The sequence below is a fragment of the Peromyscus eremicus genome, chromosome 19 (genome assembly GCF_949786415.1).
Source record: "Peromyscus eremicus chromosome 19, PerEre_H2_v1, whole genome shotgun sequence".
NCBI classification, from domain to species: domain Eukaryota; kingdom Metazoa; phylum Chordata; class Mammalia; order Rodentia; family Cricetidae; genus Peromyscus; species Peromyscus eremicus.
Genome location: NC_081435.1, coordinates 75,732,416 through 75,757,116, shown reverse-complemented (window position 1 = coordinate 75,757,116; position 24,701 = coordinate 75,732,416). Strand labels below are relative to the sequence as shown.

Sequence of the window (24,701 nt, the reverse complement as noted above, 5' to 3'; positions counted from 1 at the left end):
TCTTAAGCTGTCCTTAAGACCAAGCCAGAGTAGGTGCTGGAAGGCTTTCCCACTTGTGGCTGAGCGTGAATGGCCGGGCTCAAGGCGGCCTAGGAGTCCCGGGGAGAATTGCAGAGCTTGCTCCCACCCTCTCTACCTGGAGCTCCTGAGGACTGAGACCCGCCCGGGCTGCTGGCTCTGAAAGGGGCGGAGCCGCTCGCACCCGCGGCCCCGGCCCCGCCCCCGGAGGCCCCTCCCACCCCGCCTCCCCGCCTCCCGGGCTGTGCGGAGGGCGCGGGCGGCCCGGGCTCCTGTGCGGCGGCTCCGCTCCCGCCTGGGCCGCGGCCGCGCGCCCTCCCTTCGGGGAGGAGGAAGAGGAGGGAGGAGGAGCGGCCTGAGGAGGGCCGAGCGCGGCAGTCGCGCCGCCGCCGCCGCCGGGAGGAAACGGAGCCGGCGGCTGCAGGGTGAGCGGCGCGAGGGGCGGTGGTGGTGGTGGGGCCCGGGGGGCGGGGGAGAGCCGCGGGGTCGCGTGCGGCCGAGCGCGGGGAGGTGGGAGGGAGGCCCAGGCCCGCGCCCCGACCCTCGGCTCCACGCCGGGCCCGCCGCCGCCGCCGCCGCCTTTGTTGCCTGCGGCCCGCAGCTGTGCGAGGCCGGGGCTCGGCGAGGCCTGGGCGGCGGGGCCTGCGGGTCGGGCCGGGCCGGGCCGGGCCGGGCCGGTCGGGGCTCCCGGAGCGGGACCAGGGGATCGTCGCGGCCGTCCGGACCGGGGTGGCGCCCAGGGGCCGGAGCGGGGTGCGGCGGAAGGGCCGCGGGAGGAGGGCCGGCCGAGGAGGCGTTGGAACTGCCCGGATCCCGCACAGGCCCTCCTCCCTCCTTGGCGCCCGGAGTTGGCAACTTCAGGTACACACACCATTGTGGGGGCCCCGAGCGAGCCGCGCCGCCCGTGTTTCCCCGAGCAGGGCCTGGCCCCAAACTTGGAAGAGTTGTGTGCACCCAACTTAGTGTGCAGTCAGAACGCGATCCGGGGTTCCCGTCCCCACTTTTTTGTAATTGGAGGCCGGTGAGACGGAGGTGGAACTCGGGCTTCCGGTGGGGAGATAACGTGGGATTCCTGAAGGTCTCACTTAAGGCGGCATGCTGCTGCTGTGCCCGAGGACTGTGCAGTATACTAATTAGAATTATAATGTGAATTAACACACGGGAGACTTTCCAGATACAGGTTTTAATTTACAGTGTTCCTTGGAGTAAAGATAAACTTGTAATCAAACAAAGGTAAACTCCTTTCCCACGCAAAGGTGAAATATCAGCCACAGTAGGGCAGCAGTGTACTTTTAACCCACCAACTCCCACAGTGGAATCCACGTAGTTTACTTGAATGAATGAATTTCACTTGGAATTCTCAGTGCCATGGAGGCAGTGAAAATCACGAGTGGTATTGCTTACAGGCTTCGCGGATAAAATTCAGAAGAGGTAGTGTATAATCTGTGGCTTTCTTCTGCACTGATTTCTCTTCAGTGCTGCGTGTATGGCTGTGGGAAGAAAGAAGGTTTAGGGTCCGTCCCTGCCCCAGGAAAGTAGGTCACCTTAACCATTCTCCCTAACCCTTGTTTACTTGAGGGCCTGACTTCTGGACAGTGGGCTTCGTCAGGGATGTAGGAGAGTTTATTTTCCAGGGCCGGACCTGGTCAGGATTTGCCAAGTTATTTACCTGAGCCTCTAGTTTTTCTAGGACTCCATTTAGCATCTCTTTAAAGACACTGCTTGTTTGCTTTTATCTTTTAAGACATCCTCTGAATTGGTCCCTGGCCCTGTTCTTTTCCCTTCTGACCATGGAACTAAAACACTGTCTCCCTCAGGGATCCTCTGAGTGCCCTCCCCTGTTAGGACACCTGCAGGGAGTGGCCAGGCAGGGATTTGGGTGCCAGCCGAAGCACAGGGTGTGGTGTGGAAAAGTGCTGCTGTACCAACTGGATTCCAAGACGTTTACCTTTCCATGTGCTTCTCCAGTCTTGATGTAGAATGGAGAAGCCGTTGCTTTTAAGAGCTGTCTTTTCAGAGAATAGAAACCAAGTGCCTTCGTGACCTTCTTGTGTAACTTCATCCTTAGAGAAAACCCTGCTATTTTTTGCACTGTGGACAGTTTTAGGAAACTTTGTGTTAGCAAGAGAATCTCTCATTTTGCTTACAGAGGTAATTGTGTGATTTTATTTAAAAGTCCTGAGGTACATGGAAAGGAGGCAAAGCCTTTCTGAGTCCATTTCTGAGTTCTTGGTGGTCACTGGCACTCTCAAGAAAATGTGTTCACAAGAAACAGGATGATACACACATATGTGTACGGCACTGGAGTGTGAGGCTTCTCTTCTGACCTCTTGCAGTTGTAAAGGTGGCACTGATATCTGGGGTACCTCTCTGTACTTTTGTAAAATTATTATTTTCATGAAGAATCAGAGTGTGGCTGTCTTAAACTGGCTGTCTTGTTGATATCTGAATGATCATATTTAAGATTTTCGTTTTCATACTGCACACAGAATATGACATGTGTTAGGGTGTTCATTCACTAGCATTGTGACCTTGAACAGACTTTGGATCTCTTGAGTCTTATGCTCAAGTGGATCTAAATCTATTTCACAGGTATATTAAGTATGTATTTTATTTGAAGTAAATTCAAACTCTTAATTGGGCTACAGGATTTCTGCATAGGTTTGCACCTTGTCTTATACCATAGGCATACCCCGGCCCTTCCATTCCTCAGCATTCCATGCTGCTTTCCAACACCCAGCCTTGATACACTGGTTCCGTTAACTCTCAGTGTTACAGAACATGGGAAGGTAAATGTCTACCAGGGGCTACTTGTGTGGGAGGTTTAGTCTTAGGCCTTATAGCCAGTGTCCACACCTCAGAGAACCTTCCTAAGTACCTTGGAGTAACAAATTGGCGTGTGTCCTTCAGACATGCTGTCTAATTATTCTCTTCTTTCTGCTCTGTTCTCGTACACGTTCATAGGGTAGTACGCCTGTGATGGTCTCCCTTTGTGTCCTTAATATATCCTGTGGAACGTGCACACTGAGCAGGGACCTAGTGTGCAGAAAGTGTATGTAGTACTCATCATATGAAAGAAAGAAGCTCGATGTGTAGATATTAGGTAGCCTTTGGTATTGTGTGCTGTTGTCTTTGTCCCAGCTGGCCTGCTCAAGTGAGTACACATGACAGTAGTAAAATCAAGCCTTGTTGTATCCCAAACAGCCCTTCACAGAGAACTGTTTCCCCGTGGAGCCATCACATATGTGAGTTTCTCATGAACCAAACTGGCTTAGGGCACAGATGGACAGATCTGCTTCACTTTCATAAGGGTGGTTGTTTGCCAGTGTGGAAAGTAACTATTCTGGAGCATATTTCCTCACTGTTCCTTTACATAGCTCAGTGAAGTCAGGCCTCAGTTATCTGGAACCTCTTGGCAGCCGCAGTTTTCAACAGAGAATCAAGCAAGAAAGAAAAACCAATTTGTAATTAGAAATGCCAGACACTTAGAAGATTGATTGCAGCAGTCTTTCATTGGAATACAAATCTAGATTGAATTTTAACACTTTGATTTTGTAGAATAGCTTTTTTAAAAGTTTTGTTTCATCTGTAAAGCAATAGTTTCTGAGGTGAGAGAAAAAATCAAGAGTGCATGTGACTAGGTTGATGTTTAGAATATAGCAAGTGATGATAGTAATAATTAGTTTAAAATATGCTTGGGTCGGTCAACAGGAATATGCTGAGGAACCAGCAATGTCTCTGTATGATGCAGACATTCTTCTTAAAGAAGCCAATGTGAGAAAAGGGTATAAGACAGTGGCAAGAGAAATGGACATGAGAGGGGAAAGCAACTGGGCATCTGCATGGATAACTGGTAGTGTAAAAGCTGCTGCTGCTGTGTGTGTGTGTGTGTGTGTGTGTGTGGCAGGGGTTCACAGGTCACAGCATGGGTGCCAGGGGAGCTTGACTGTTGGCTTAATACTCTTAGATGGTGTGAAGTTCCTCGACATGTGGTATGAAGCTGTCTTTCTCTTTATAGCCACCACACTAAAGTATTGTCTTAAAATTATTGAAAAGGTTTTGAAGACAGATTATCCCATTTTCCCATAGCCAACTCTTGGACATTAGAGAAGAAAGAAATGATGGAATATAAGATGTCTAAAGACCTTAGTGGCAGTGTGAACTTGTGTTTAAACTACCTCCTTACAAAGGCATAGGATTGCGTGGCTCCTATTAGATAAAGATTTTTACCAAAACTTAATCATTTAGTTTTGATCTTTATAATTAGCTTGGTTTGCTAAGTGCTTCAGAGAGCCAGTGTAGCTAGAGTTTTCCTGCCTGGCCCACGGTCAGGGCAAATCTCTCTCACCCACCAGTCCCACAGCCGCTCAGACCCAACCAAGTAAACACAGAGACTTATATTGCTTACAAACTGTATGGCCGTGGCAAGCTTCTTGCTAACTGTTCTTACAGCTTAAATTAATCCATTTCTATAAATCTATACCTTGCCATGTGGCTCGTGGCTTACCGGCATCTTCACATGCTGTTTGTCATCGTGACAGCTGACGGTGTCTCTGATTCAGCCTTCCACTTCCCAGCTTTTTTCTCCTCCTTGTCCCACCTATACTTCCTGCCTGGACACTGGCCAATCAGTGTTTTATTTACCAACCAATCAGAGCAACACATTTGTCATACAGAACATCCCACAGCAAGCCAGTCTTTGCTGTAGACATTATTCTGACCATAGTGTCAGAAGTGTCAAATGATTGAAGCAACAGTGTTAACACTCTGAGGTTAAGTTCTCATTGGTGATGTACTACTTTGCATGTGTGTTACTTTCCTTGCGCAAATTTTGTTTTTATATTTATAATACATTATTCCAAAAGTTTAGCTTTGGGTTTTTTGTTTGTTTGTTTTTTTTTTTTTTTTTTCCCCCAGACAAGGTTTCTCTGTGTAACCTGTCCTGGAACTCACTCTGTAGACCAGACTGTCCTTGAACTCACAGAGATCTACTTGCCTCTGCCTCCTGAATGCTGAGATTAAAAACATGTGTTACACCCAGCAAGCTCTGTTTTCGATTGAAATAGTACCTTCTTCAATGAGTACTTGTCTGTTGGCATCCCTTTTAATGAAAAACAAAAACAAAAAACAGCTCCCATATTTAGGGAATAATGTTACCAAATATCACAGACTGATGGAATATATAAACAAGTAGGAAGTGTCTTGATTTTTGTACTTTTATACATCTGTAAAATTGTAATTTCAGGCTAGAAGGAATTCAACAGATTATGATCAGTCTTTATTCTTTTACAGATGAGTAAATAAATAAGTAAATAAATTCAGACCAATGTTTATGTAGTTAGCCTATTTGTCAGTTCTTTATAGAATTTCAACATGGCATCTCATGCACATAACTCTTCTTGATATTGATGCAAGTGGTTTAATTTAACCCTGGAAGTTGGGCATTTGTACTTCTGTCTTCATGGACAATCGCCTGGGTTTGGCTAGGGGAGATATAGAAGCAGGGACAGAAAGAGCCCGTGTATCAGTCTGGAAGTTGTTTGGCAAGGGGAATCCCTTGTTCTCCTTGAGTTGCTGGAACTCACACCTGTAGACACTTCTTGGAAAGGGAGGAAGCAGTACCTGTCTGGTTTTGTCTTGTGTGTCAGAAAATGCTTGCTCCAAGTATTTGGTTTATAGTCTGGCTATGTATAGGATTTTAGGTACAGTTTACTCAGAAATAGGTTATGTGGCACTGATGGATTAACCCTAAAATCTCAGTGTGTTATGAAGGGTGACAGTTGGCTTTTTGCTTTCCTAGTTTTTGGAGGCATGGGATCCTTGTGATTTCTTTTGGGTCTGTCTGTTCTTCTTCAATTGCTGTCCTATGACTCCAGGCAAGTGGAGAGGATAACGGGTTGATTCACTGTTAATCCACTACCCAGACTCTATCGTGTGGTCTTGCAAGAATGCCAGGGAATGTGGAAGATTCAAGGAGAGCTACTGAAATGTTGTGGTGATGGCCTCGGAGGTTTGAAAGCAATGCCATTGTCTCCAGCCTTCACTGTTACCTTGGGGCAGCTACCACTTGTTTATAGCAGTTGTGTGTCTCCAGAAGTCTTTTGTTGTTTTTGTATTATCTAGTAAATACTAAAGCTTCTCAGTGGTACGTCTTGTCCTTATTCTTTTATTCATAGAATGTAATATTCCATTGATTTTAAACTTAAAAGACTTTAAACTTTTCCTTTGTAATTTCTTCCCCCTAGTTTTTATGATTTTTTTTTTTTTTTTACTTCTCTGAAGCTCTTTGTTGGCTACAGGAAGTCCTGGATTGATTGATTTATTAGTTATTTTCTCAGTTTTTCATGTCAATCTTTTGGGGGCGTTTTTATTGTTTTATATATAAATGTTTCACAATTAATTTTGGCTTTATTACCCTCCTGCACCTCTTTAAAAAAATAACCTTGGACTTGTTTCAAATTTGTGATCTTTTCTCAGGCCTATTTCTTCTTTCTTCCCTTCTAGGACTGAATTTACTTACTTATTTTTTCCAGTGCTGGATCTGGAAAGCAGGACTTGGCACATACTAGGCAGGTGTGCTATCCCTGAGCTGGGTGCTGCAACTCAGGCTTGTCTCTACCAGTTCGCATTGTTCCCACGGGTCATACTTTTCTTTTGCTTTCAGGTTTTCATTGTGTATGGGGGAATGGTAGTATGCTCATCAGATTTTTGTCAACTGGACACAAGCTACAGTTATTTGGGAAGAGGAACTCTAAATTGAGAAAATGCCTCCATAAGGTTTGCCTGTGGGTAAGTCTGTAGTACAGTTTCTTGATTAATGATTGATGTGGGAGAGCCCAGCTCTTTGGGAACAGTGACACCTCTGGGCAGGTGGTCCTGGTTGATAAAGAAGGCTGAACAAACTATAAGGAGCATTGGTAAGCAGTGTTTCTTCATGGCTTCTGTTCCAGTTTTTCCAGGTTCCTGCCTTGAGTTCCCACCCTGACTTCCCTCTGTAATGGACTGTGGTCAGAATGTGTAAGCCAGATAAACCTTTTCCTCCCCAAATTGCTTTTGATCATGGTGTTTTATCATAGCAATAGAAACTCCAGCCAAGAAGGTAGCAGTTAACATGTATGCTCATTTTTGTTGGTGATGGAGATTTTTGTTGCTGCTTGTTTTTTGAAATAGTTTTGCTATGTTGCCAAGACTGAAACTCACTGTGGTCTAGGCTGGCTTCAAACCTCCATTCTTGTGCCTCAACCTCTCAAGTGATAGGATTATAGGCCTCTATCACATACTCTGCTCAAAAACTATATTGTTAATAAATCAGGACCTCACATAAAACTAGCAGCTAGCTGGTGTAACATGAATCTTAAAAGGTCTTATTAATAAAAACAAAACCAGGAGCCAGATATTGAGGTGAATGCTGAAAGATCCGAGAACAGAACCAGCCACAGTTAACCTCACCTCGACAATTCCTCAGCTGATCTTGTTTCCTCAAACTGGAAGCCTCTGTGCCCTCATCCGAATGGATCTCAGCTGAACTGCTGCTCCAAAGCCTAAAAGCTTAACAGACTCTAGTTCCTGGTCCTCATGCCTTATATACCTTTCTGCTTCCTGCCATCACTTCTGGGATTAAAGGCATGTGTCACCATGCCTGGCTGTTTCCAGTGTGGCTTTGAAGTCACAGAGATCCAGAGGGATCTCTGCCTCCAGAAGGCTAGGATTAAAGGTGTGTGTGCCACCATTTTCTGGCCTCTATGTCTGTCTAGTCATTGTTCTGTTCTCTGACCCCAGATAAGTTTATTAGGGTGCACAATATGTTGGGGAACACAATATCACCACAAGCTGGCTTGCCCCCCACCTCTCCTTTTTCCCCCCTTGTGTTAGAGCTCAAACCCAGGCCTTGGTTATCTATGTTAGGCAAGCAAGTACTTTACCACATTCTGTGTCTCCTGCCCAAAGCCTGTTAAGCTACACTGGGCAACATGAGTAGTTTAAGTTGTATTGTTTTGGAGAGGCCAATCAGTGGACACGTGGAGATAGATGACAACTTATAGGAGTTGGTTCTCTCCTTTCACTGTTTAGGTTCTGGGGGACTGAAACTCAGGCCATCAGGCTTGGCAATATCAGTGTCTTTTAACTGTTAAGCCAACTCACTAGCCCAAGTTGGATCATTTAATAAGTAGATGCCGGGCGTGGTGGTGCATGCCTTTAATTCCAGCACTTGGGAGGCAGATGCAGAGGCAGGCAGATCTCTGTGAGTTCGAGACCAGCCTGGTTTACAGAGTGAGTTCCAGGACAGCCAGGGCTACACAGAGAAACCCTGTTTCTAAAAACCAAAACAAACAAACAAAAGGTAGAAGGAGACCTCATCTTTGGGAACTCTCAGTAATTGATTATTTTAGGTAATTAGTTTACAAAGCAAGGAATCTTTTTATGAGATTGTTAAATTTTTTGCTTAGTAGGGTTGCATTGTTTAAATGATTATTATTACTCTCTGAGCTCTAATGATTAATGGATAAAGTTTAATAGTAAATCTTCTGTTATTCTAAAATCTCATTCTTAATTTAAGTGTAATTTAGAAAATGCAGGGTTTTTTTTACATAAAGCTCAAAACTTATGGCAGAGATAATAAGAATTATATGTTCTATATGCAAAAGCATTTGAATGATGAACCAATTTCTTTTTAGATTGGAATTTCTGTATGATCTATAGACTTCAGCAATTTGTTTCTTTTTAGTCATTATTTGTATGTCTGTGTTGCTTTTCAGAATCTGAGTTAAGTGCCAGGGTGGCGGTGGTGGCGATTGCCTTTAATCCCAGCACTCGGGAGGCAGAGGCAGGCAGATCTCTGAGAGTTCAAGGCCAGCCTGAGCTACAGAGCTAGTTCTAGGACAGCCAAGGCTACACAAAGAAACCCTGTCTTGGAGGAAAAAAAAAGGAATCTGAGTTAAACTTTTTGACTATAATAGTTTAGTACATTGAAGAGATTTTTATTAGCAAATTATATCTCTAGAGAAAATGCAAATTCTTGAACAAATCACATAGTAGCATTATTTTGCTGTACTACCTCTGCTCCAGAATAAAAACAAGCTGGCAAAATACAGATCTTTGGATTTTTATGTAATTGTTCAGTTTGTCCAGAATTCTTAAAGGACTTTATCTACTTGGCAGCTTCATCAGAAAAGTCACACTGATTTTGTGGGCAGTGAAAATGGTGAGCATTTTGGAGAATGTGAAATATTTCAGCTAATACCATTCTGTTGACATTTATTAAAATGTTAGTTGATTTTAATTTTCAACTGTCAGTTATATGTATCAGTAAATTCTATTAAAACAGTTACATTTATAACAGAGGACAGGGTTTATGACATTACATAACTTATCACTGAGTATTACAATAGATCTTTTCAAATAGTCAGTTGTAATTGTGCCTTAGTCAATAAAATGGGTATGTGGGGATCGTTAGGATTTGATAGTAAGTTGGGTAGCATGCACATGATTTCCTTTATCAGTGTTGCCCAGGTGCCACTGGTTTATTATTGAGGAAACAGTTTGTTGAAATGTCTGTCAGTTGTTTTATAGATGACCTGGCCCAGGTATGTAGGTGTGTTAGTTACCATGTATTTTTAGTACAATTATCAATTTCCAGCATGAAAACTGGTGGTTTCCATTGTGACACTGTCCAGAGTAGCACAGACCCCACAGGTAGGAGCTTAGTCCACAGACTTTCCCCATTCAGATGCCAGCTTGACGTCCTGGCTGGCTATTAAGTCAGAGGTTCCTAGTGAGGACCTCTTCTGATTAGTTAATTTGTAGAACTCAGTAAAAGACTTAGTTGACTGATTTATTATAAGGATTACATGCCAGGAACAGCTGAGGAGAAAGGCTACATGGGATGAGGTGTTGGGTTGATTTGCAGCACCTATGCCCTCTTGTCATGCCTTCCTCTCCAAATACTTACTGTGTCCAGAAGTTGGTGATTCGGTTAAAGAGTGTTTATAGTGCCCAATCAGTCTCTTAACTCATCCCTTCCCTCTATGATGTGGGGGGTGGGGCTAAAAGTTCCCACTCTGTAATCTAAGTCACTTCATTGGTTTAAACTCTGGTATGATTGAAAGTCACCTGCCATGTCTAGGAAGATACTTTAATCACTCAGGAAATTATAAGGTTTACCATAGCCTTCATCTTTAAAGCATGCAGAGAGACTTGTATGTTTAACTTGCAGAGCAAGTTTTACATGCACTTTTCTAAGAATCTTTTATTATAACCCCATTTACTACATTCCTGCTACATTCAACAGGAAATAAATGTTCACTTACAAAAAAGTTAATGCAGCAAGCCTTTAAAAATTAATGAAATGAATGTTCATTTTTCCTTAATTCATTAACAGGTTGCACTTAAAAAAGTAGTAGATATCTCATGCGTTTAATCCCAGAACTCGGAGGTAGAATCAAGTAGATCCCTATGCCTTTGAGGGCAGCCTGGTCTACATACTGAGTTCCAGACCACCAGGCTACAAAGTGAGGTACAGTCTCCAAAAAAAAAAAAAAAAAAAAAAAAAGTGGTACACAATCTACCAACTCAGTGCTGTCTTTCAGTGTATACAGACATTTAAATCTATTATTGCCCATTTTACGCCTGTGTTGGCACTTGATAATTCAAACCACGTATAATATCATAGGAAATATTTGTTCTTCGTCTCAAGTTCCATCCAGAAGAGGCTGGAGGGAAACCAGCAAGGGAGTCTAAAAGCGAGGTGCCCTTGTAGCAAAGACACAAATGTATTGACAATTTTCAGTAGCATCTTGGATAAGGACTGAGCAGTTAGCCCCAGGCTGCATGTGCTGTGTTGGAGATGGCTGTGGCTGGTTAAGAGACTGTGGAAAGTAGGAATTATTGCTGCTGATTTTACAAAGGTCTTTGGTGACCACTGCTGTGAGGGGAACATGTTCTAGGGAACATGGCTTGCAGAAAGTGGGATATTTATGTGAGAAATAACATTTTTAGTAATGATCCAATGAAGGGGAAATTGTTAGGAGATGAGGTGTGTGAAGACAATGCTGTAGTGCCTTTAGAAAGGAGCTGAGGAGTCGATGTGTAGCAGATACTGCTAAGTAGATTGACACATGGTAAAATCTACCATTTCCTCTTTTCCTTCAGTTTTGGGTGCTGAGCTTTAAGCATAGGACTTCATGCTTGTTGGGGAGGCTCTCCACAGCTGAGCTTTATCCCTAGCCATGAAGTTTCCTCTTGATGGCTTATTTTCTCTGGAATTAGAGCTGGGCCATCAGCTAAGATTGAAGATGGAGTATTTAAATGTGAGGAAAGATGTGGGTGGAGTGGTTAGCAACAAAAGAGAATTAACCAAAAAAAAAAAAAAAAGTTGATTTCGAGGTAGCATTAAGAATTAATCTCAGCTGTCGATCCAAAGTTCGTGAGATCCTTTGAGCTTGGTTCAGTTGTCTCTGTAGATTTCCCCATCATGATCTTGACCCCCCTCCTGCTTGCTCCTATAATCCCTCATCTCTCTCTTCGACTGGACTCCTGGAGCTCGGCCTGGTGCTTGTTGTGGATCTCTGCATTTGCTTCCATCAGTTACTGGATGAAGGTTCTATGATGACAGTTAGGGTGTTTACCAATCTGATTACCAGGGTAGGCCAGTTCAGTCCCACTCACCACTATGGCTAGTAGTTTAATCTGGGGTCGTTCTTGTGGATTCCTGGTGGAACCTGTGTGGGATTGGACTGGACCCTCTGCATACAGGAGACAGTTGTGTAGCTGGATCTGTGTGAGGGCCTCTGGCAGTGTGGTCAGGGTATATCCCTTATGCATGAGCCGGCTTCTGGATCTCATTACCTACGGTCGGACACCTTGCTCTCCCTTGATGCAGTGGGGAGGGCCTTGATCCTGCCTCAACTGAATGTACCAGGCTTAGCTGTCCCTTCATGGGAGAACTTAGCCTGTTGGAGGAGCGAATGAGGGATGGGGGGTGGAGCGAGAGGAGGGATGAGGGGGAGATCTGTAATTGGTATGCAAAATGAATAAAATTTTTTTTAAATTTTAATTCAACAAGAAATAAAAAAATTAACCTCAGATATATGGCCCTGAGAACTAAAGGAGACCAATCTAAATGCCTGTTTTTCCAACCATTTTCAGCTATGCAGGTGTGGCCTAGGCAAAGACATAACCGCTGCTCTAGTGTAAGAGTGGAGGGAGGAAACTGGATGGGTGTCTGCAAGGGAGTGATTACTGTGGTTAGCTGTGACCATAAATTGAGTAGGGAGGGAGATGTGCTATTGAAAATAGGCTTGTCATTCTTGTCATTTAAATTTTGAATATATAAGGCCAGTCGACCATGACTCACTGTGTGTGTGTGTGTGAAATCTTTTATTTTTGTTTGTTTCTTTTTTCTTTTTTTTTTTTAAGATTTATTTATTTATTCATGTATTCTATGTATATGAGTGCTCTGTCTTCATGCACACCAGAAGGAATCTGATCCCATTACAGGTGGTTGTGAGCCACCATGTGGTTGCTGGGAATTGAACTCAGAACCTCTGAAACAGCAGTCAAGTACTCTTAACTGCTGAGCCACCTCTTCAGACTGTGTGTAAAATCTTGTATATATCAGCATAAAAATTTCATGTCAGATGCACAAAATGTTCTTTCCCATAGATAAAAAAGAGGAGGACATATTGAGGTTTTACTAAAGCAAAAATAATAGTCTCATCCATTGACTTACTTTTTGTTTGTGAATTTGTTTGTGAAATAACTTGACTCCCCAAAGGAAGCTTTCTGCTTTGCTTGAAACTGGTGGATTTACTTGGCCATTCCCACATAAAATCAGTTTTCAGAAAAACAAAAACCTCACAGATTTTACTCACTTAAAAACGCTCCAAGTTCATATTAACTAACATGTCTAAAGAATTCTGCCATCTAACAACAGCTCTTTCTGGTCCACTTTACTATTCTTTCTACATAATTGAGACCACACTTTACATATAATTTTATTTCCTGTGTTTTGCACTTAACAAATGAACACTACGAGCTCTCCCCGTGTTATTTATAGCTGTATAAATACCAATTTCAGAGTGCTCCAAGTTCCATTGTGTAGCTGTGCCAGCATTTGTTTTACTGCTTTCATACTGTTGGAAATTAGGATGTTTTTGATTTTTAAAACTCAATTATTTTTAATCATAATTCAGGGAGCATTGTTATTTCTTTAAATGTAGAAAAAATAGTATTGCCAAGAGAGAGTATGATAATTTTTAAAAGTTGAATATTGCTGAATTAATTTGCAGAACTTTTAAGCAGTGGCTAATTGATTAGAAAATTTTTGGCTAATTTGACTTGAGAAATGCTCTTACTGGTTTTTTACTTTGATTCTTAAAAGGGTCAATATTTTCTGTGACACCAATTAGTTATCCAAGTGGAAAATTTAATCCCTACTTCATATAAATTAGTATAAGACTAACCAAAAACTTAAATATAAATGGCAATTTTTTTTGTTTTTGTAGAAAATACAGGCAAAACTGTATTTCAGTGTCAAAAGGATTTCTTGAGGGAAAAAAGGGTCAAAATTTTGAGTGCAAGAGAGACAGAGACAAAGACAAGACAGAAGGACATAATCATTATGTAGCAAGGGAAAATGCAGACAAAGCAGGAAACAAGGGAATCTGTGGGACTGATAGAGAGGTTTCTAGGCATCTAGAATGTATCCTAAGTTCTTTGTATACTGAAATAGAGCGATTTAGACGATTCTGAGTGGTCCCTGTTTTTATTAATTGATCATTGGTGTTAACTTGTTTGTGGGGCATGAGATAGCTCAGTGGATGACAGTGCTCATTGTCGGGGTGATGACCCAAATTGTGTAGAAAGAACGCAGCTCCTGCAGGTTGTCCTATACAAACACATTACATAAAGCAATCCTGACAGCACAGCCCACACACAGACACATAAAGATACAAGCTTTCAGTTTGATCATAATGATTTCTACATGTTGTCGAATTTGGTTTGCTGATACTGAGTTAAGGCTTTTTGGATCACTGAGGAATACCCACCTCCAGTTCTCTCAGTGTGTTTGGCTGTGGTATCAGGTAGTACTGACTGCCTGGAGTAATTTACAAATTATTTCTTTATCGTCTGAAAGAATTTGTTAGAGATTTCCTGGTATCTATCTTACAAGTTTCTACGTTGTCATTCACTCTGTGTGTGTATGTGTATCTCCCCCCCCCCCCCCCCAGGGTTCAGTTCTGTATTATACTTGCTATTCCTTAGAATTGGTTTGATTTAAACTGTATGTTCTCAAGGGTCTCCTGTGTGCCGTCCACACTGGCCTCAAATTCAATTGCTGGGATTACGTGAGTGCGTTTATAAACTGCTTTTCCAAGCACCACTTTATATATATATATTTTCTGTTTGAAGTACATTTTAAACTTATGGCTTCTGGTCTTTAGTCCATGGATTATTTAGACATATTTTGTTTAATTTCCTAATACTTGATGGTTTTCCAGATTTATTTCTGTTGTAGATGTGTAATTTAGTTCTGTTGTGATCAAAGAACATATCCTATATGATGTCAGTCCTTTTAACTTTGTTGAGTCTTGATTTTGTCTATCCTAAGAATGAAAACTTAAAAACAACATTCAAAGCTGTTGTTAGTGTTCAGTTCCCAGGTTGAGCATCTGTCATCCAGAGTGTTTGAGACAAGTGTTTCTTTTTGATTTTGGATTCTTTTCAGAGTTTGAATATTTGATTGTATGTAATGAGATGACCTACGGAAGAATCTGCGATTGAACACACAATTCTTGTGTTTTGTGTTCCCTTAGTGTACATAACATGAAGGTGATATTTTTATTTTTCTCAGCCTTTCCTTTTGGCTATAATCCATCACACCAGGTTAGGTGTGAAATTGTCAAAATGTTGGATTTCTGTGTGTTTCAGGTTTCAGATTTTTAGTTTAGGGATCTTCAACCTCCTAACCTCTCACCCTTTCTCTTTTTCTTCCCCCCCCCCCCCCCCGGCTTCTTTTGTCTGTCTTTCATTCTCCTTTCTTCTCTTCCCCCATTCTTCCATCTCTCCTTCTCTTCTCCCCCCCCCCCCCCCCTTTCACAGTGGGGATTGAACTCAGGCTTTGTTTCTGTCAGGAAACTGTGTTTACTAGTGAACTGGGAGCCTGTCTTATTGAAATCTGTAAGTGTTATTGAATTGTTTATTTCTCCTTTCACATCTTTATTTTATGTACTTTGGGGTTTAATGTTAACCACATATGCATTTATAGTTACTATATCTTGATGATATATCAACCTTCATTTTATTTTAAGATGTCTGTTCTCTAGTAGTACTATGTTTAAGTCTCTAGTAGTACTTACTCTCTTAAAGCTTGTCTTTTTTCTAATGTTAGTCAAGCTATTTTAGCTCTCTTGGTTACTCCCTTGGTTTTCTTTTGTATCCTTTCAAATGATATGTATGCATCATTCATATTAGAGGAATCTTATAGATAGCATGTCTTAGTTTGTTTTCTGTTTCTGTTGTAAAACACCATGGCCAAAAGCAGCTTGGAGAAGAAAGGGTTTATTTAGCTTACATATTCTGGTTTAGAGTCCATTGAGAGAAGTCAAGATAGGAACTCAAGGCGGAACCTGGAGGCAGTAATTGAAACAGAAGCAATGTGGGATTGCTCTTACTTACTGGCTTGCTCTCATGGGCCTGCTCTCTGTACAAATCACGGCCACTTACTCAGCAGTGGCCCTACCCACAGTACCCACATCCATGTCAATCAAGAAAATGTGCTGAGATGGTGCCTGCTTTTAATCCCAGCACTCTGGGAGACAGAGGCAGACCAGGCTCAGAGTTCAAGCCAGCCTAGTGTGCATAGTGAATTCCAGTGCTACACAAGAGACATTATCTCAAAAAACAGTCTTCCCCTCCCCCACAAAAAAGAAAGAAAATGTCTCCATAGACTTACCTACAGACAATCTGATGGAAGCATTTCCTTAGTTGAGGTTCTGTTGATCCCACTGATCAAGAATAAGACCACTACAACAGTTTAAAGCCAAATTTGAAGCAAGCTTTAATTAAATACTGGCCAGTTGGATGGGTTCTGGTTAGGTCCGAACAGGTTCCTGGGAAATGGCCCCAAGTCGTGGTTTGCAGCAGCTTAAGAAGGAAAACCCGTAATTCATTGCATTTCCCATCAGGTCCAATCAGGGCAAGTATACATCTTGACATACCTCCAGCCTATATCCAATCTGGGCAAGCATATATCCTGACATATTTACTGCCTGTGAACCAGGTCAAGCAAACTTGTTTAGGGGAGTGAAAAACATGTGGCTTGTTATCTCCCATAAACAATAGCCTCCAGCATTTCAGGAACTATCTGTCCTTGAGCAAGAGGCTTGCAGATCAGAGACATTTTTGTTTCATGGATCTCTAAGGCATAATAATTAAAACTTAAAATGTAACTTTGGCTCTCATAGTTCCTCTTCCCAGATGACCCTGTTTTGCATCAAGTTGACAAGAAAATAACCAGCATACAGCACATAACTTTCTTTTTTTATTCATTCTGACAGTCCTTTGATTAGGTTAGGCATCTACCAACTTTTTCTGTAAAATATCAAGTATGTTAACTTTTGCATGCTATAGAACCTCTTAACTCCTTGTTTTGAGGAGGCAACCATAGACAGTCTGTGATGTAGAAGTGTGATAGTTGCTTGATAAAACTAATTTACAGGCACAGAAATTTGAATTTCATATTTTTTTGTGTCGTAAACTATTGTTCTTTTGATTTTAGCCAGCTAGTAGTAATACCATAACTATTTTTCCTTGATGAACATACAAAAAGAGTGATGAGCTCAGTTTGCCCACAGAGTACATTTTGAGCCATAACGCCTTAAAAGTTTAGTCCATTTACATTTATTGATGTCACATTTACATCTGTCATTTTGCCAGCTTTTAAATTTACTTCATTTTATATTTCTTCCTATGATAGGGAACTCTTGTGTTAAATACATCTTTTAAATGTTAACTTAAGATTCTCAGAGTACTTTGTGACTACAACATAGACCCTTAGTTATTTCTTACCACAGTGTACTTCAAAATAATGTTAATTCTGGTAAAAATATAAACTTGCCCTTTTCTATGTCCTTCTCATCCTTTGTGCTGTTTTGCATACATTGTATCTGTGTGTGTTGTTGCATCTCCATGAGTACAATTGATTTATATTTTCCTGTGTTCTTTACAGCAGAGGAGTGAGAGAAATGAGAGGATTTAAATTAACCTTTATCATTTCCAGTCATTGCCAAATGACACTTTCTCTGGAACACTTTCCTCCTGGTGTGTTTGTAGTTCAGACCTGCTAGCACCCCAGGCTCTTTAACACATGGATGTTTATGTTCATGCTAATTCTTCTTCCTGTTACCCACATTGCTTTGGCTGTAGAATTCTTGGTAGCAGAATGTCCTTCAGCATTTGAATGTGCCATCCTAGTCCCTTCTGGCCTCCCTTGTCTCCTTTATATCTGTGCTTTCCTTTCTGATGAATCCTTCCTCTCTTGCTCTCAACCTTGCCATCTCCTGCATAGATGGCTTTCTCCAGCCTTCAGTAATGTTCCTGAGCATGTATCTTAGTACTACTTGACATACGAGCTCAGCTTCAGTTACTTCGTGGGGGAAAGGACTCACAAGCCTCCTTGTTACATCATGCTACAGGTACCCCCTAGGCATATTACTGTTTTTGCCTGTATTTCTGGATGAGGAAACATACTGTGGGGCATGAAGAACATTAGGAAATAAGTAGTCTTGTGAAATGACCCAGGAAGAATGGCTTATCTGTGTACTTGATCTCCCTCTGAATTGTCCTGCTTCATTCATGTCAATACACTGAAATAAGTGGTCACTTCTAAGTCATTCACCAGCTTTCAGTGCTTGCATGTTATCCAGAGGAGTTTTTGTGGACTTGGGAGACATTATTAAACTGTCTGAGGCTTATTTGGTTTTTCTATAACATAGGAATGACGGTGGCCTCTTTTAAGTAGAACTCTTGTGAGGGGGCAGGAAAGTAAATGTCCTTTTTGGTGCATTCTGACTTCCATAGCTGCAGTCATCAGCTCTATAGTCAGCCAATGAGAGGAGATGTATGAAATCAGATCCCTACTGCTAGTTTGAGTCACTGAATGGTGCAGCATCCTAAGTGCTTTTCTACTGTATGTAATTGCTGACATCTTACATGTCATGCTGGAACCTGAAGTCCTGGAGAGTAGTGCTTTTGTCCTTCAGCCTGTGTTTTTAACTACTCTGGGAGTACAATGTTTTGTCAATGTCTTGACAGTCATATGACTTGGAATGATAAAAGAAGTGGTGGAGGCAAAGAAATGGGTATAAATGAAGGAAACCTCTGGAAATTGTATGAGTGATGGAAACTACTGCTTTGGATGAGTTCGGGTGTCAGGTTGTTAAATGTCAGGGATTTGGCTGGATGAGTTGTAAGTTCTAGGGAACAGAACCATCACAGTAGATTGAGTTGTGATTGAATTGGAAAGCAGTGCTAAAGTGAGTGTGGGATGTATAGAATGAGGTCAGACATGAAAAGGCTGTCTTCGTTGTGACATTTAAAACTAGAAAGACTTGGACATGGCTAGGGAGGGTTTGAGGGGAGTACCTTTGGTAGAGCCTTGTCTTGTAATACACTGTTCAACTTTGGCAGATAAGTTGGCTTGGAGTGATTGTTACAGAAAGTCCTGAATAAGGAAAGTGGGCTTTCTGACCATATTTTCCTATTCTTCTAAGGTGTGACTATTGTTGTTCATGTATCACCTGAGGTATTTAATGTGCCAGCTTAGATGTAAACACACACACAGAAATAGGACCATTTTTGCATTTTGTTTTATAGCTTTCTTTTTCTCAATAATGTTTTTTGAACATCTTTCTTCACCTGTATGATTTATTAAAGTAGTCTATAGATATTTGATGTGTGTGTGTTGTTGTTTCCTACAGTTTAGGTTAAAGCTGTGTTTTTTCTAAGATGAATTATGCATTATAAAGGTGTGTGTAGAGATTAAGTAGACTTTTGAGTTAACTGATCAGGTGTGTGATTTTAGGCAAGTGTCTTGTGTTTGTGCCTTAGTTTCCCTATTTATTTAATGGGACTATTACTACTTACTACTAGCTGCAAGCGTTTGGCCTACTGGTATATGGCATTGCTTTAAGGACATCTCATATATAGGCATATTTTAACTCCATAAGTTACATAAGTGGTAGATTTAGTTATATCTAAGATCATATCATTGCTAAGGAGAGCTGAGATATGCATAAACTCAATTTAGTTCCACAGTGTCATAACTGCTTCATCAAATTTACAAAGCTAAGATGATAAGAACTGATGAAACAGTGTATTCAAAAGACTTAGTTTCTGTCACTCTGGCAATATGTAGCTTATATTTACCACTATAAACAATGTAAGCAACAGTAGGGTTGTTTAAACCAAATGATGGAAGGACATTGTTGTCTTATAGCTTTCGCAAAGAACATATCCAAAAGACAAACATGTCTACTTGGTTAAGGCATGTATGAATTGTTTTTCAAGTAATCTTACAAAGCTGTTTCCAAATTCTATTTGATCGACAAGCTATAGTGTTGAGTTTGGGATATCCTTCCCAATATCATGCTGCTGATTTAACTCCCCCAATTCCTGGGTGAAGGTATTATCTTTATATAATTTATTTTTATTTTATGTTCATTGGTGTTTTGCCTGCATGAATGTCTGTGTGAGAGTATCAGAAGCCCTAGAACTAGAGTTACAGACAGGTGTGAGCTGCCATGTGGGTTCTTGGAATTGAACCCAGGTCCTCTGGAAGAGTATCCAGCGCTCTTTACCGCTGAGCCATCTTTCCAAGTGTTCAGTATTATCTTTTTGTTAAATACTAATTTTTTATTTTATGTATGTATATGTGTGCCTGAATGTAGATGTGTGCACCACACATGTGCAAATGCCCTCAGAGGCCAGATGAGGGTCAGGTCCTCTAGAACTGCAGTTCCAGATGATTGTGAGCCATCTGATGAGGCTCTAACTAAATGCCAGGAATTAAATCCAGGTCCTCTACAAAAGCAGAAGAACTTTTCACTGGTGAGCCATCTCTCTGACCAGAAGATACTTTGCTTTCATGTTTTTTTTTTTTTTTTAACATTACATTTTACCTTTTAAAATAACTTCATACATGAGTGTATTTACATAATTCCCATGCTTGCCTCTTCCCCCTTTTGATTTTAACGAGAACCACTGCACTCCTTTTGCAAATACATGACCTCTTCAGCTATTGTTGCACATGCATATGTGCACAGATAGTGTAAACACCACCCGATGAGCCTTTAGTATTGCTTACATGAATATGTGTTTAGGGCTGACAACTTGAGATTGGATTACCTTTCAAGGGGCCCATCGTTGAAGAAGATTAATTCTCTATTAGCCATTAATTGCTTATAGCTCTTTCTCTAGAAGTGGGATTTTGTGAGATTTCCACCATCTACTTCAGGTTGTCAACTGGTGTTGTCACTTTGCAGGTCTTGTTTAGGTGACTATATTGTTACGATTCCATGGCTGTGCTCTCTGTCCTATCTAAAAACATCTAGTAGCCAATGTTCTGTCCCCTCTTCTGCAGTGTTCCCCGAGCCTTAGGTATGGGTTGTGTTGTAGATGTATCAATTGGGAGTAGGCACTCCATGACCAGTTGTTCTCTGCATTGTGCCCAGCTATGGATTTCTGTGATGGTTTCTGCTGCAAAAAGAGGCTTCTCTGATGAGCTACAATTAACCTGTGAAAATAAGAAAATAGATATTTAGAATACAGTTGGGTAATATACTGGTTTAGCAAAGTGGCAATAGTAGGTTCTCCTGGGTCTATGACCTCACCAGCCAAGGGTAGTTGGCTAAGTTTTCAGTACCAGGTTTGAATTATTTTCTATTTAATAGACCTTAGTCAAATTATTGGTTACCCCCAAGATACAAATGCCACTATCGCACCCTTTTTGTATAGCTTGCTATGCTGGTCATTGTTGTGGTTTCTAGGCCTTACAACTGGGTGGGTCTATTAATTTCTTTTCTCCCTTTGGATAGTCTTCAGGGAGGAGGCTTTCAAGTTAGTTCCAGTTTGAAAGGCAGTTTCCCATGCCTGGAAATAGAGTTTTTGTTAGCTAGTCTATAGCTCTTAGAAATTTCTGTTTGAGTTTTCAAAATGAGGTATAATTCATCTACAATGAAATCATGTCTTTTAGTACACAGTTCATAGAGTTTTGACAAATGGATCCACCCATTTAAGCCCCACTGTAATTAAGTCTTATCACCCCCAAATTCCTTGAATTTCTTAAATTTTTAATTTTGGGGAGAGTCAGCCTCTCCAGTATCCCAGGCTGACATTAGACTCTTACTTAAAAGAACAATTGACAAGCATTATGGTCATTCAACTTAAGTTTCAGATTTTTTTTTTTTTTCATGAATGGTTAGAATGAGCCTCTCATTTCCATGAAACCAGTAAACAGTATTATTGCTAATGGCCCATTTTAAAATTTCAAACAAAGGTTAAAATTGTAAAAAATCTATGTCTCTCACCATTCCTTAACTGCTTTTTCTACCTATGGACTTTTCTAGTGTAATCAGTGGTGATATTCACAAATATGATTTTTGTAAAAAGTGGAAAAAAAAACAAACCCTTTTTTGGTGTTGTATGACTAAAACATAATATTACAAAATCATGTATGAGCAATGATTCAAATGCAAGATACAATTAATTTGTATGAAACAGAATAAAAGTAAACATCTTGATGCAGTTTCACATTTCCAGTACAATTTAACTTTTAAGAAATTATCATTTGGGGCTGGAGAGATTACTCAGTGGATAAAGTACTTGCTACACAAATATGAATACCAGTGTAGCTGGAGTTTTCTCCAGTCCCGCCTGGGCCTCCAGCCACTCAGACTCAAATAAACACACAGACGCTTATATTAATTAAAACTGTTTGGCCTAGTGTCTCAGGCTTCTTGCTAGCTAGATCTTACATCTTAAATTAACCCATTTCTATAAATCTATACTTTACCATGTGGCTCGTGGTTTACCAGTAGCTTTACATCTTATTTCTCATGGCAGCGGCAGCTGGCAGCGTCTCCTGAATCAGCCTTCCAGTTCCCAGAATTCTCCTCTCTGCTTGTCCAGCCTCTACTATACTTCCTGCCTGGCTACTGGCCAATCAGCGTTTTATTTACCAACCAAATCAGAGCAACACATTCACAGCATATAGAGTGATATCCACAGCATACCAGAGTTTGGATCCTAGAACTCATGTAGAAAGATGGATGTTGCAGCCCACCTCCTGTAACCTGAGTGCTAGGGGGCTAAAGATAGGCTGATTCCCAAAGCTCATTAGAATATTGAGCTCTAGGTTCATCCAGAAACCCTGTCTCAAAAATAAGAAACAGTAGTAGAGGAAGACATTGCAACATCACATCCACATGTACACATATATATGGATGTGCGAACAGACACATGTACAGAAACACAAAACAACCACTCCTTGAATTTATATACTATCAAATTAAAATATGCACAGGTATATAAAAGTTATTAAGCAAAATACCTTTTCTTCCCATGGTCTCTGTTTGTTAGATTTTTTTTTTCTTACCCTTGGAATAAAGAGCATATTGAAAGATGAAATGCAGAGGCAGATGTAAGCTCAGCTGCGTTCTCTGTCAGCACAAGATTTTTAGTAATGTGAAAGGGTACTACTTTTCTCTGTTACTGTTTTTATTGTTTGGAAAATACAGTTCTTTCTCAGGAAATTGATTTATGTTAATGCATAATGAGTATATTAGTGCTTTTAAATAAACAGATAAGTATTTTTAAACTCAGTTTTAGTTTCTAATAGGACAACTTTCAACAGACACAAAATACATAATTAAAACATTTTGTGATTCCCAAACAGCATTTTTCAAGGTCTTCTAAGAAACTGAAAACACAGAAGGTGGAAAGTTTGAGGAGCACTGACCTAAGGAATACACCTAGGCAGGGTGTGTGGCACAGGGGAAGAACTCGCTGTTCCCAGGAGCAAATGATTTCACTTCATTGGACAGGTTTTAATTTCTCTGAGACTGAGGTTCCTTTTTGTAAAATGAGGGTAAACAGAGCTACTTTGTTAACTTTAAATCATCGTTTGACATGTCTCTAGTTTTTCAAGTAGTTGTTAAAATGAATGGTACACAAGGATACCTGGAACCATCCCTTTAAAAAGAGGTGGGCCGGGCGGTGGTGGCGCCCGCCTTTAATCCCAGCACTCGGGAGGCAGAGCCAGGCGGATCTCTGTGAGTTCGAGGCCAGCCTGGGCTACCAAGTGAGTTCCAGGAGAGGCGCAAAGCTACACAGAGAAACCCTGTCTCGAAAAAGAAAAAAACAAAAACAAAAAAAAAAAATAAATAAAAAGAGGTGGTAGTGCCTAGAGTGAGGGGGCCCCCACCTGTAATCTCAGCACTTGGGCTCATTGAGTTCAGTGTTTTTGTTGGGCTACATAGTAAGTTTTACGCCAGCTGGTCTACCCAAGACCTTGTCTTTAAAAAAAAAAAGTTGTAAAAATGCAGTTAGATATTATTTTCTGTCTGTAGAGTATTTTTTTATTTAAACAGTTTTTAATGTTTAGTGTATGTGTGCTTGCATATACCATTGTTGTTTGTGTATAGGTCAGAGGACATCAGGCTTAATGGCAAGTACCTTTACCTGCTGGGCCACCTCACTGGCCCTGTAGAGTTTTTTGTTTGTTTGTTTGTTTGTTTTTTATGCCTAAATCCTTTTCCCTTGAAGTATCATACAAATTTTCAAGTGTATGCTTAAACTTAAAACTTTGAATTAGAAAAGTGTCAAGATTGATTCAGAACACTTACTTGGGCACAAGACAGATGGTAATCCTATAAAAAGATGGCATATATTTTTGGAAGTGCAAACAGGAAAATAGATACTCTTTAAAAAATTCTAGAGTAGTCTTTGCCTAGAAGATGCAGGAAAGAGATTAAAAAACATATGGCTTAATTGAGCTACTTTCTAATATCTAGGATTGGATCATGTTCCCTTAATATTAGAATCGGTTGCATATGCATTAGTAGCATTTTTCAAGTAGATACCTGCCAAGTGCTTTTCTCATCTGTGGTGCAGCTATGTGATAATGGCAAACAGGACTCTTGGAACCCCAGGTTTAGTGACGTCATTTACCATCTCCGAATCAGCTACCAAGTCTATCTGGGAGTTAGCCTCTGCTTGGGGACAAGACCAGTTACTTAGTGAGTTCACTCAGGGTACAGCTTAATGTTTAAAGTAGCTTGTGCTCCAAATATTTATAAGTATTCTATTTTTACAGTATTGTATCATGAATCTTAAAAGTTCTTACTAATAAAATCAAACCTGAGGCCAGTTATTGGGGTGAATGCTGGAAGATCAGAGAAGCAGAACAAGCCACAGCCACCTCACCTTGCCAATTCCTCAGCTGATCCTGTTTCCTCAGACTGGAAGCCTCTGAGTCCTCATCCAGAATGAATCTCAGCTGAACTGCTTCTTGAACTCCTGAAAGCTTAACCAGGCTAGTTCCTGGTTTTCATGCCTTATATACCTTTCTGCTTTCTGCCCTCACTTCCTGGGATTAAAGGCGTGAGTCACCATGCCTGGCTGTTTCC

General features: G+C 40.9%; 1 protein-coding gene across 4 annotated transcripts in view; it reads left to right on the top strand.

The window, feature by feature from the left end:
• Positions 1-280: 280 nt before the first annotated feature.
• The window catches only part of Socs6 (suppressor of cytokine signaling 6), a 30,873-nt gene continuing 6,452 nt past the window's right edge, over positions 281-24,701 (top strand). For 2 of the 4 annotated variants that reach the window (XR_009375285.1, XM_059246347.1), the window contains exons 1-2: positions 281-443; positions 6,683-6,807. The gene's annotated coding sequence lies outside the window, so the exon portion shown is untranslated. Of the gene's footprint in view, positions 444-714; positions 880-6,682; positions 6,808-24,701 lie in introns of those variants that run through there. The other 2 variants (XM_059246348.1, XM_059246350.1) reach the window with 2 other exon arrangements.